The 13,261-nt window shown below is 34.2% G+C and overlaps 1 non-coding gene across 1 annotated transcript; it reads right to left on the bottom strand.

Moving 5' to 3' along the window:
- Nucleotides 1–10,419: 10,419 nt before the first annotated feature.
- LOC139865366 (small nucleolar RNA R71) lies at nucleotides 10,420–10,525 on the bottom strand. Its single transcript, XR_011764891.1, has one exon. It is a non-coding gene; the product is annotated as a small nucleolar RNA R71 (small nucleolar RNA).
- Nucleotides 10,526–13,261: the final 2,736 nt, after the last annotated feature.

Below are 13,261 nucleotides of genomic sequence, written 5' to 3' on the forward strand. Positions count from 1 at the left end.
AATCAAGTCTTAACAAGTTTGATTGCTTAACATATTGGAAACACTTAATCATGTAAATAAAAATTTCATTTAATATATATATATACATGAAAAAGTTCGGGTCACTACAACTTTGACCAAGTTTCAACCATCAACAGACAACTAAGGGTAAAAGCTATCATTCTACAAGTTTTGAACATCAAGGTTGCCTCTTTATTGCATAAACCCAAATAAGCTTCAACGTTTGTCCTTTTTACACAAGTTCATGCATCCTTATCATCACAACAATCACAAAAAGGTTCCAAGTAAGTGAGATCTACAATAATAACTTAGATCTCAAGTATTAAGAAAATCCTAAGCTAGAAAGCTTAGATCTTTACTAGATTAATGAGACCATAAGCTAGAAAGCTAAGATCTAATGAAAGTAATGAGACCATAAGCTAAAAAGCTAAGATCTTTAACAAAATAATGAAACCCTAAGCAAGAAAGCTTGGATCTTTAATGTTCTTGAAGATCCTTAAAGCAAAAGACTAGATCTTCAAGTTACATGAAGATCATAAACACAAGTTTTGATCTTTATAACAAAATAAAGAAATTATAACCTAGAAAAACTAGATCTAACAAGTAATGAAGATTCAAAGCTAGAAAGCTTGAATCTTTCATGTTCTTGAAGGATTCAAACTCAAGTTTGAATCTACAAGATATAACAAGATCAAAAGCTAAAAAGCTTGATCCTTTAAATGTTGATGATGATGTCGTGAATATGAAGAAGAGAAGAGGAAGAAGAATAAAATTTAATACTTATACTTTTTAGAGTGAGAAAGACTAAAGAGAAAATAAGAGAGTAAGTGTGTGTAAATTGTGAGTGAGGTCAAGTGTAAAATGGAATGAAATGGCTTGGTATTTATAGGGGTGGGGGAGGCCTCATGGCCGTAGCTTTTGGGGGACAAGGGAGGGGACAACTTTTGCTTTTTGGTTAATGGTTGTCTAAAGTTGGTGTTTATGTTGGGATTCCATGCAACAATTGTGAATATGGTTAACAAAAATGCTAGTATGTTCCCTCTAATTAATGGGCATTTGTCTTACATTTATATGGGTTATAAACTTATTAAAATTAGGCTAATTAAATAGTCCATTAGCTAGAGTAGGGTGGGCTTGAGTCCAACAAGGTAGAGAGTCCAACAAGACTAACTAGTAAGCACAAGTAAATTACTAAGCGTAATTAAGCATCCAAAAACCCAAGTAATTGTTATTAGGAAATAACAATTAGTATTACATAGTCATAATATTTCATTTATGACCAAAGTTAAACGTGTACCAAGTACATAGCTCGTTTCAAATATCAAGTGACACCAACGGTCGTAAAAGCATTCGGGGATCAAGTTAAGTGATTACACACTTAATAGCACGTTGTAAGATATTAACCAAAGTAATTATCATGAAATAAGATCCCAGAGCATAAACTCGCTCAGTACACACAAATACGTAGTTTCGTGAAAGCACAAAAGCAAGTCAAAAAAGCCGGGTCATTACATTACCCACCTGTTAAAGAAAATTTCGTCCCGAAATTTTGAGGAGTGACCAACAATGGTATCGTATTTGACTAAGAAGGAGCGTATCAAAGTTCCGTGAGACTCGTGGGCTCAGAAGTGAGTTATTTACCTTGAAAGGTACTAGGGCGTATAAAAGTAAGAATACGTATATGCCATTAATTAAGTCTTTTGTCCTAAGAGATCAACAAATTTATTTCGTTTCTTGCTAACACGAACATGTCGTCCGAAATATATACCCACAAAAGGAAAGATGATGTTTTTAGCCCTACAGGCATCTTCAGTAAGCTGGATGCATGAAATACATCATGAATGTTACTAAGCTTATCTAAAACGTTGAGCGCTTATGTCGCAATACAAAGCTGACAGGTAGAATGGAAAACATGGTGATCTCAACCATGTGATTTGATGTCTGGATAGTGTTAGCCACGAATTTTACTAACCCCTTGATTTCGGGAGGAGACCATAGGCATAAAGAACCCGATATTTAAGAAACATTTCATTTGAATAAATGAATTGAAATTTTTAGTTGAAAGTGACTAATCAGACTTACATGCAATGCAAGCCATAACTATTTATAGAGTCTTCAGGACTGTCTGAACGAACAATGAAGGATATCATACAGTTTTCCATGATACATGTGATCTTATCCTTGAATGAAAGCACAGTTCCATAATGTAACTTTATCCTTTCAGTTACATGTTGAAGTTAGGGTTAACATTAACTAGAGCAACATATAGTTGCAACCAACGAAGGAAGGAATGTGTAGAGTAACCACATCAGTGTTATAGTCGTCTTAAGCAGTCCCCTTCCAAGAGGATAACAAGTTTAATAGATTCTTAAAGTATCCTATATTACATTTTCGAAAGAGAATCGCACGAAAGGTGTGATCTTTGAACGAGAGTGAACTCTCTGAGTTGTTCGTCCTGAATTTGTCCTTACACTTAAGGGGATGCGTGGTTGAGAAGATATGTGAACCCTAGGTCATAAAGAATGGTTTTCTCTGAGTGAAAAGAATCCCCAAAAATGATTTCTTGTACCTCAAAATAATGAATCCTAGAGATGACGTTTACGAGGGTGTTGCGATTAGTCGTGAAACATTGAGAGTAGAAACCCGCCTAGTGCCTTTCCTACGATAGGGTGACCACTAAGTATACCTCAGAAAATTGATTTATCGGCCCGCGCATTTGTCATGTCTAACCTTAAAAGGAACATTCTATGAGTGCAAAGGCTTCCCAACAATTTTATAAAATAGCCATCCAAAGTGGCTCAAGAGTTTTTTTTTTTAACAAAGATCTTAATAGTAAGTTTCATCCCTAACGGGGGGCGAGAAAAAGTGTGATTCATACATGGTGTAGTCCAATACGAAAACCTTTAATAAAATCAACCAAGGAAGTTTTGAAAAACCTTTAAACGTTTGATGCGACGACATAAACGGAACGAAGTTCCTAGTAAATTTAGAAGTATGTACAACGTGTACCATTTTGCACAAAACTATTTGACTTAAGTTAAACAACTCAATATAGGAGCGATTTTTAAATAATTTGGAGGTATAACTTAGTATGTACTAACCAAAATAAGTAAGGGTAAATTTATACATATATGATTTTATAAATCGCATAAGTGACAGAAAATTTTTTAGTACTTTCATTTGTCCATAAATCTCGTGAGGACCGCACAAATAAGCAACGTGTAAAAATTTTGATAAACATAGTTTTTCGTATTTCAGAGGTTACGAGTTGAAAAGGATTGAGTGAAAAATCTTTGAATCACCGGGTGACATGTTACTAGGTAATGAAAACTAATGAATTAATTGTAGTTTTGATAATTATCAGGACACAAGTCTTTAGGCCAAAAATGTTCACGTGCGAAGCCGTTGCTAAAAAGTGAGGTATGAAGGATAGAGTATGAGGATGAGAAGTTAATTGCTTCTTGACTTTTCAAAATTCCAGACAAGTTATGACTAATATTGAAGTCGGAATACTGATGGTATTAATATCACTAAATGGGAATTCCCCTGGAATAAGTCAGGACTTAGAGTTATGTAAGAAAGAGCATCGCTCCAACAAGTGTGGCAAATAAGATCCCTGGGTAATGCAATAATTTTGAATGGTTTAAGTGTTAGTGGATACCCATAGGCTCTGCATGACATGGTAGTAAGTGCCTTCATCACATACACACACACATGAATCTCTTAATTTCGATAGTTGTCAGTCTTCATGATGACTTGGATACGAATGAGCAACGAAAATTTTATATGACAAGCAACGAAAATTTTATAGAAATCGTTTAAGGTGATAATGTAAGAAAAGAAACGAAGTTCTTAGCAAAATGGGTTATGTACAACACGTACCATTCAAGGTAAAGTGTCTTTTGAATAAAAGATTTGATTTGTAAAAGTGAAAGTAAAATTTCATATGTATTAGTCAAAAAGAAGTAATTATTTACTTTATTTTATATAACGTATACGATTTCAAAAATTTGCACGAATGGCAAATAAATTTATTTTCATAAAACTTTGAGAGGATCGCACAGTAAAATAGTGTGAGTAAAATTTTGGCAAACAAAATTTTCATACTTCGGAGGTTACAAGTTGGAAAAAGATTGATGAGGATTGAGTAAAAGATTTGAAAATTTCGGGTGATATTTGAGGTAATAAAAACTATTGAATTTAAATGTGGTTGATGACTATTAGTAGGGCATAAGTCCTTCGACCAAAAATGCTTAAGTGTAAAGTTATTGCTTATAAGTGAGATACGAATGGGAGAGTATGAGAGTGAGAACTAACCACCCATTGATTTTTGGAAAATTTTGAACTGGTATGACTAATATCAAAGTAAGAAGGATGATGGTGTGATTATCACCGAATAAGAAATCACTCGGAATAAGCTAGGATTTAGAGTCGCGTAAGAATGAGTATCAAATCAGATTCTTGGGTAGTCCTTAATATAGAATTTGAATTGCTGAAGTGACGGGATACAATTTCCTTTACGTATCATCGTGTAAGTTTGTCCATTGTATCAGTTTCTTTCATGGCTAGAAAGTGAGCAGATTTGGTGAGGCGGTCAACGATAACCCATATAGTGTCAAAACCGCCTACCGTTTTCGGTAGCTTCATGATGAAATCCATTGTTATTCCTTCCCATTTCCATTGTGGAATTTCTGGTTGTTTAAGTAACCCAAATAGCTTTTGGCTCACCATCCTCGCGAGGTATACGAATAATCTTGTTACTATAAATAACTTTTGTTTTCATCCTTGAAAGCCAGTCTATTCCAGCTATTTCATCAAAACTTCCTAAAGTCCATTCCAACTTTTACATCAAGCTTCCTAACTTGATGAGTATTAGGATAATCTTAAGGTTCATTCCAACCAAATCTTATTATACCACCGTGAAAAAATTCTATCAATCTTCTCAGATAACATCTGCTTGTGCGTAGGTAACTAATCCTTTCCAAATACTACTTTAAAGCTTCCAAGTTTTGTTGGCATGAGGTCATCTCCAATGATCCACCTGTTAATTTTAAAGTACTACCTTAAATTATTCCTCTATCTCTGCCAGCTTACCATTAGCTTGTCCTATAGAATACTTAACTCTCATGGTTGTTAATGGCTTATCAGTCATAACACTAATGTTCTTAGATATAAGGTTTCTATCGCTCTAGTTTTAAATAACTCTGAGAAAATAAAACGTTGTGACAAAATGTACCATAACTAAAATCAGGATCCATGCGAGTCTCCATAGCTGAGATAACGATTGCTCTATCGCAATAAGTCCAAAGTTTTTCCTATTTGAGAACTTTTTCCTTAAGTGTCCAGGGTGTCTATATCTATAACAAATTTTTAGGTTATCAATTCTGCAATCAAAGCCCTTCTTGTATAGTATGTGGGCAACGTGGTTATTCCTTCCCTACCTCTAATAGACCATAATGCGTATACTCAAGTGATCCCTACCAAAGTTTTCCTTGGATCACCTCATATTCCTCATGTAGTAACACTGGAACTTCTGCATGATTTACTTCAATATAATCACGCTGGCCTGGCGTCATTATATTGTACTAAATCGTATGTTCATTCCAATATCATTCCATATGGTCAATGTAACATGATCACTTCAAGTTCTACTTGATTTCATCTAACGGTGCTTTATCTATGCTATCTCAAAATAAATTCTACATAATTAATCTCACGGTTTCTCGGTGTGGGTGCGTAGGTTCCGTAGGTCATGTATCAATGCCTAAATGTCCCGAAATTTCTTCAAAATGTTCGGGTTCAGGTAATGTCGTTAGGTTCCTTTCAAGAAATTCAATCTGGGTCTCGCGTCGAGTTGTACGTGTAGCAAGTAGTAATACAATATGTCTTGAGGCGACTCCCAAGTCCTTGGGTATGGCTATGCATCAGTGGAAGATACCATGACCTTGTGAAAGGAGATGTCCTTTCGACTTCTCCAATGCCTAAGAGTGTTAGGGACCTAAGTCCAGAAGTGTCATTGATTCGTCGAGTAGTGGTGAGGAATGAAAGATATAAGTGACGGTCATGAAAGTGTACGGGATATGGGTCACCTTGCGAGAAGTGAACAACCTTCTAATGTTCATACGTTGTACGTGGCTGATTAGAGTGAGCTCAGGGTGCGGTTACTCCGACAAGTTCTCACATATCTCCTCCTTCGAGGATCAACTTTAGTGGGCGCGTAATCCGAGGGGTACTCCTCCTAGATTGCGTGAAGTAATGTTTCGATCTCTAGAACGGTGGAACGGTAGTAACAGGTGGTTTACATACTAGTCCTTAGGGTTAGACGAGTGGGAAAAGGGTTCAGAAAAACATCTGAACTAGGAAAGGTAAATTCTCCAAGTCGGTACAACGAAAAGCAGACGGGTAGCAAGCACGAAATCAGGCATAGTAATTACAGCAGCCTAGATCGTCTACAGCAGTGCATAGCATGGCAGTAATAGCAGTATCAATAGAAGTATCATGTAAAGAGCAGATAGTAGCATGCAGTAGCGAGAATAAGCAACAGCATATAGTAAGTTCACATAGCAGTGAAAGTAGGCAGTAGCATGCAACAAGTTCATATAGCAGTAAAAGTAAGAAGTAGCATGCAGTAGTAGTAAGCAGTAACATGTAGTAATATAATACAGTAGCATGCAACAGTTTTGCAGAAACAAGTAAACAAGCAAGTTGTAGATTAGTCCTATTAGTGAATCATACTCGGCCTGGTCTAGACTCACTAATGCAACCTAATTCCCTACAACCAATGCTCTGATACCAAATGTGACGCCCCGTACAAAACCATCGTGTACGATTCATCAACAACAGGATCATTACAAGGTCAAACACTATATGATGTTTGAAAACCAGTTTTGCATTCATAAAAAGATAGCATTTTACAAAAGACAACGTGCTTTCTATGAATAGAAGCATAAACATAAGTACATGACCCAAAGTTCGTTACAAAGCCATTGTTTGAAAATAAATTAAGTTACGCATGCAAAATAAAAGTTCCATGATTGAGACATCTCTAAGTAATGCAGTAGAAATCTAACACAGCAGGTCCGTAATAGCAAATCTATAACACTAAAACAGCAAGTCTAATAGCGGAAGCAACAATGTCTAAGCACCTGAGAAATACACGCTTAAAAGTCAACACGAATGTTGGTGAGCTATAGTTTGTTTGTAATCAGTAATGTAATGTAGACCACGAGATTTCAGTGCTTAAACCAGCAGTTCAAATTAGTATTTCAAATTAGTATGATAAAGTATATGCTTAACCGTGGGTACCCGGTAACTAGACTTAACGTATGTATATCACCCCCTAAAAGTGAACTTGGCGAGTGCGTTTGTCCTCGAAGTATCAAACACCCATTAAATGCTAGCGCGACTAGCCCGAGTGGAGTTGTCAAACCCTATGGATCCATATCTAAGATTCGCGTTCACGGTTTGGAAACCAATGATTAAACGTTACCGAGCTAAGGGGAATCTTTGTGCCGTTTTGTAACCCACACATATATAAAGTTTAAGTACTCGTGTCTAGTATGTAAATCATAAAAAGCGCATGTATTCTCAGTCCCAAAAATAGTAAAAAGTAATAAGGGATGCTATAACTCACAGTGAATAAGCAGTAAGAGTTGATACGAAAAGTATGCAAGTAGTAAGTCGGTCCGAAAGGTCGTCAACCTAAGTCAAAGGTCACTAGGTCAGTATATTGTCCCCAAAAGTTTTAAAGTGAATAAATTACGTTTAAGTGTCATCATCAACATTATCATCATTCATCAAAGCTAAGGCAAGTTTAACAAGAATAGAGATCGAAACAAAAGGATGACTTTGGACAGCTGTTACGACCTCTATACAAATTGATAAGACGCCTAGTTAGTGGACAAGGCTCCGTATTTGAGTCCTTTAACCGCTATCCAATTTTCAGAACCTAATTCGTCTTCGTTTGACCGTGGCGACGGTTAAATGCGAGTAGGTCAGAAATTTCAGCACAACGTTACAAAGGCGTAGTGACTTTCGGAAGGCTATAAATCCTAAACCGTATATCAGATTTAGGCAAGGCCTAAACGAAAAGTCATCTACTAGAAACGAACTATCTGAAAATTAATTTTCTAGGAGTCTAATCAGACCCCGTAAAACAGCAAAAAAATGCTCCGGTGGGTTCCTTGTTGCTTGATGCTCATCGAGGTTCTCATCCTTGATGCGTGTAAGCTTTAAGTGTACAACTCTTTGATGTGTTAGCATCACTTTGACCAAGTTTCAACCATCAACACACAACTAAGAGTAAAAGCTTTCATTCTACAAGTTTTGAACATCAAGATTGCCTCTTTATTGCATAAACCCAATAAAGCTTCAACCTTTGTCCTTTACACAAGTTCATGCATCCTTATCATCACAACAATCACAAAAATTTCCAAGTAAGTGAGATCTACAATAATTACTTAGATCTCAAGTATTAAGAAAACCCTAAGCTAGAAAGCTTAGATCTTTACAAGATTAATGAGACCATAAGCTAGAAAGCTAAGATCTAATGAAAGTAATGAGACCATAAGCTAAAAAGCTAAGATCTTTAACAAAATAATGAAACCCTAAGCTAGAAAGCTTGGATCTTTAATGTTCTTGAAGATCCTTAAAGCAAAAGACTAGATCTTCAAGTTACATGAAGATCATAAACACAAGTTTTGATCTTTATAACAAAATAAAGAAATTATAAGCTAGAAAACCTAGATCTAATAAGTAAATGAAGATTCAAAGCTAGAAAGCTTGAATCTTTCATGTTCTTAAAGGATTCAAACCCAAGTTTGAATCTAAAAGATATAACAAGATCAAAAGCTAAAAAGCTTGATCCTTTAAATGAAGATGATGATGATGATGTCATGAATATGAAGAAGAGAAGAAGAAGAAGAAAATTTAATACTTACACTTTTTAGAGTGAGAAAGACTAGAGAGAAATTAAGAGAGTAAGTGTGTGTAAATTGTGAGTGAGATCAAGTGTAAAATGGAATGAAATGGCTTGGTATTTATAGGGGTGGGGGAGGCCTCATGGCCGTAGCTTTTGGGGGACAAGGGAGGGGACAACTTTTGCTTTTTGGTTAATGGTTGTCTAAAGTTGGTGCTTATGTTGGGATCCCATGCAACAATTGTGATTATGGTTAACAAAAATGCTAGTATGTTCCCTCTAATTAATGGGCATTTGTCTTACATTTATATGGGTCATAAACTTATTAAATTAAGCTAATTAAATAGTCCATTAGCTAGAGTAGGGTGGGCTTGAGTCCAACAAGGTAGAAAGTCCAACAAGACTAACTAGTAAGCACAAGTAATTTACTAAGCGTAATTAAGCATCCAAAAACCCAAGTAATTGTTATTAGGAAATAACAATTAGTATTACGTAGTCATAATATTCCATTTATGACCAAAGTTAAACGTGTACCAAGTACATAGCTCGTTTCAAACGTCAAGTGACACCAACGGTCGTATAAGCATTCGGGGATCAAGTTAAGTGATTAAACACTTAATAACACGTTGTAAGATATTAACCAAAGTAATTATCATGAAATAAGATCCCAGAGCATAAACTCGCTAAGTACGCACAAATACGCAATTTCGTGAAAGAACAAAGCACAAAAGCAAGTCGAAAAAGCCGGGTCATTACAGTAGTGGGCCTGGCCACTTGGTTTGTTGAATAGTTCATGCGAAGCTCTGTTATCAAAATACCAGGGAATCAGTAGCAAGAACCAAAAACATATTTAAACTTAGGATAATTAGATTAGATTACCTTAAAATTATCTTAGATTACTTTTGATTAAGGCTACCTTAGATTAACTTAAAATTATCTTAGAATACTTTAGTATTACCTTAGATTACTTTAGATTAAATTAGGAACTTAGCTCATCTATTAAAAAAAAAAGTCATACCCTGTGTATGACCCAAACCCGATCTAGACCAGGGCCGTTGTTCTTCGTACCTGATCCAGACGCAATAATCTCTAAATCACGCAAAGAAGAACGAATCATAATCAAATGGCGTTACGCGTCACTTTAGCAAAAAAAACCAAATCCTCGATTGAAGGTCGAGGAGGATCGATCAGATTTTTAGAGATTCATGGACACTCGTTCGAGTTAAAACATCACATCATACAGCTTATCCAAAACAGCTATCAGTTTCATGGATTACCGAATGACGATCCTAACTCTCACCTTGATAAATTCATATCTCTTTCGAACTCCTACAAACAGCCAGGGATAGGACAAGATATAGTCTGGATATACTTGTTTCCCTATTTTCTCACTCATCATGCACAAACATGGTTCGAAGGATTAATAAAAGATTCCATCACGTCGTGGACGGAGATGGCTACTAAATTCCTAACCAAATATTTCCCTCCTTCTAAACAAACCAAACTTAAGAATGACATCATTAACTTTAAACAAAGTTATGATGAATCTCTTTACACTGCATGGGAGCGATTCAAAACCCTGCTGAAGAAATGCCCTAATCACCAGTTAGAATGGTCAGGTCAAATATGTACCTTCTATAATGGTCTTACAGTAAATCATAGGACGATGATCGATGCAGTAGCTCAAGGAAATCTGATGAACCAAACCGCAGACGAAGCATGGGAGTTTCTCGAGAACATGACAATGCATCATCATGACTGGAACAGTGGTGAAACAACTTCATCATCTGCACCACTCTCTGCACTTAAAAATCAAACAGAGGCCATTAAATCCCTCACGGACAAGATGGAATCTCTTCCCAAACAACTCGGAGAAATGAAGACGCAGCCACATTAGGTCAACAGGATCAGGCCTGTACTAATTGTACCAACCCGCAACCTACTGAAGAATATCAAGTTGAGTACGAGAACCCTGACGGCTTAGTCTGTTACGTTCAATACCCAGCTCGTCAATCAAATCCCGGATTCAATCAACAACCTATTGTTAACCAGTTTCAACGAAACAACCAGCCTTTTCGCTATCCCTACCCACCTTATCCAACTCAACAATCTCAATTGACCTACGATCAACCACTTCAAATCACTAGTCCACCAGTTGAGGAGAATTCCCCAACCACCTAAATTACAAAAGTAACCAACCCTACTCTCAGGACTGATTATGAGTTGACTCAGTTCATCCAAGGACAACAACAATTCAATCAGAGAACTGCATCCAGACAAGACCAGATGGAGATACTAATGAGAAATCAATTGGCTCTGCTCAAAAGTCTAGAAACGTAACTCGAACAGTTATCACAACGCTTTGAAACCCGACCACAAGGAAGGTTACCTATTAATACTGTAGAGACCCGTCCTAATCCATCCTGACGAAGTCCATATCGATTATAAACGATTCACAACAGTTGATTACATCGCGAGGTATTTGACCTCTATACAATACATTTTACAAACATTGTATTCGTTTTTTGAAAAGACGATCTTTCATTACATCGAAAGTTGACGGCATGCATACCATTTCATAATATATCTAACTATAAGTGACTTAATAATAATCTTGATGAACTCGACGACTCGAATGTAACGTCTTTTGAAATATGCCATGAATGACTCCAAGTAATGTCTCTAATATGAGCTAATGCACAGCGGAAGATTTCTTTCATACTTGAGAATAAACATGCTTTAAAATGTCAACCAAAAGGTTGGTGAGTTCATTAGTTTAACATAAATAATCATTTCCATCATTTTAATAGACCACAAGAATTTCATTTACAGTTCTCATAAATAAACGTCCCATGCATAGAGACAAAAATATCATTCATATAGTGAACACCTGGTAACCGACATTAACAAGATGCATATAAGAATATCCCCTATCATTTCGGGAAATCCTTCGGACATGATAAAAACGAATTCGAAGTACTAAAGCATCCGGTACTTTGGATGGGGTTCGTTAGGCCCAATAGATCTATCTTTAGGATTCGCGTCAATTAGGCGTGCACTAATTCTCAAAATTAGTGATGTTCCCTAATTCTTAGGCTACCAAGCAAAAAGGGGCATATTCGGCTTCGATCATTCAACCATATAATGTAGTTTCGATTACTTGTGTCTATTTCGTAAAACATTTATAAAAATTGCGCATGTATTCCCAGCCCAAAAATATAAAGGGTAAAAAGGCAAATGAAACTCACCTAATGTATTTTGTAGTAAAAATACATATTACAACACTGAATAATGCAGGGTTGGCCTCGAATTCACGAACCTATATCATTTGTATTTTCATCAATACATATAATTGTAATTGAACCAATAATTATATTATTATTAGTGATAATTTTTATATTAATATCTTATATACTTTATTATATATTCATTTTTTATATTTAAGTAAAGTGTTTATATATTTAAGTTATGGTTATTGTACATATTTTTATTTACTTAATCTTTTGTTTACAAAATATTAGTTATAGTAATACTAGAGTAATATTAATAATAATAAAAATGATAATAGTTTTACTACTTAATATTACTATTTAAGATCCTGATGGTTATGATTTCATTAGTGATAAAAATAATGATATTAATAATAATAATATACTTATATTAATAAAAATGGTTCTAACATTTATAAAGTGATAATAATACCAATATTTATGAAAATAATAATAATTTGTATTATTTTCACAATAATAATAATAATAAATTCTACAATAATAGTATTACCTACTAATACTTAATTATAATAGTAATAATAATAGTAATAGCAATAATAACACTAATAATAAAAATCATTTTCATGTATTAATAACTATAATACTAATGATAATAATAATAACCAAAATCATAATAATAATAATAATAATAATAATAATAATAATAATAATAATAATAATAATAATAATAATAATAATAATAATAATAATAATAATAATAATAATATTAACAATAATAATAACAATAATAATAATAATAATAATAATAATAATAATAATAATAATAATAATAATAATAATAATAATAATAATAATAATACTTATTATGCTCAAATGTTGTTACTTAATAATAACTAATTGTTAATAATATTAATCATTTTAATTGTATAATAGTAACCATAAGTAATAATAACATTAATAATAATAATCATAATAACAATAATAATATTAACAATAATAATAATAATAATAATAATAATAATAATAATAATAACAATAATAATAATAATAATAATAATAATAATAATAATAATAATAATAATAATAATAATAATAATAATAATAATAATAATAA

This window comes from Rutidosis leptorrhynchoides, chromosome 8, assembly GCF_046630445.1.
Source record: "Rutidosis leptorrhynchoides isolate AG116_Rl617_1_P2 chromosome 8, CSIRO_AGI_Rlap_v1, whole genome shotgun sequence".
Lineage (NCBI taxonomy): Eukaryota > Viridiplantae > Streptophyta > Magnoliopsida > Asterales > Asteraceae > Rutidosis > Rutidosis leptorrhynchoides.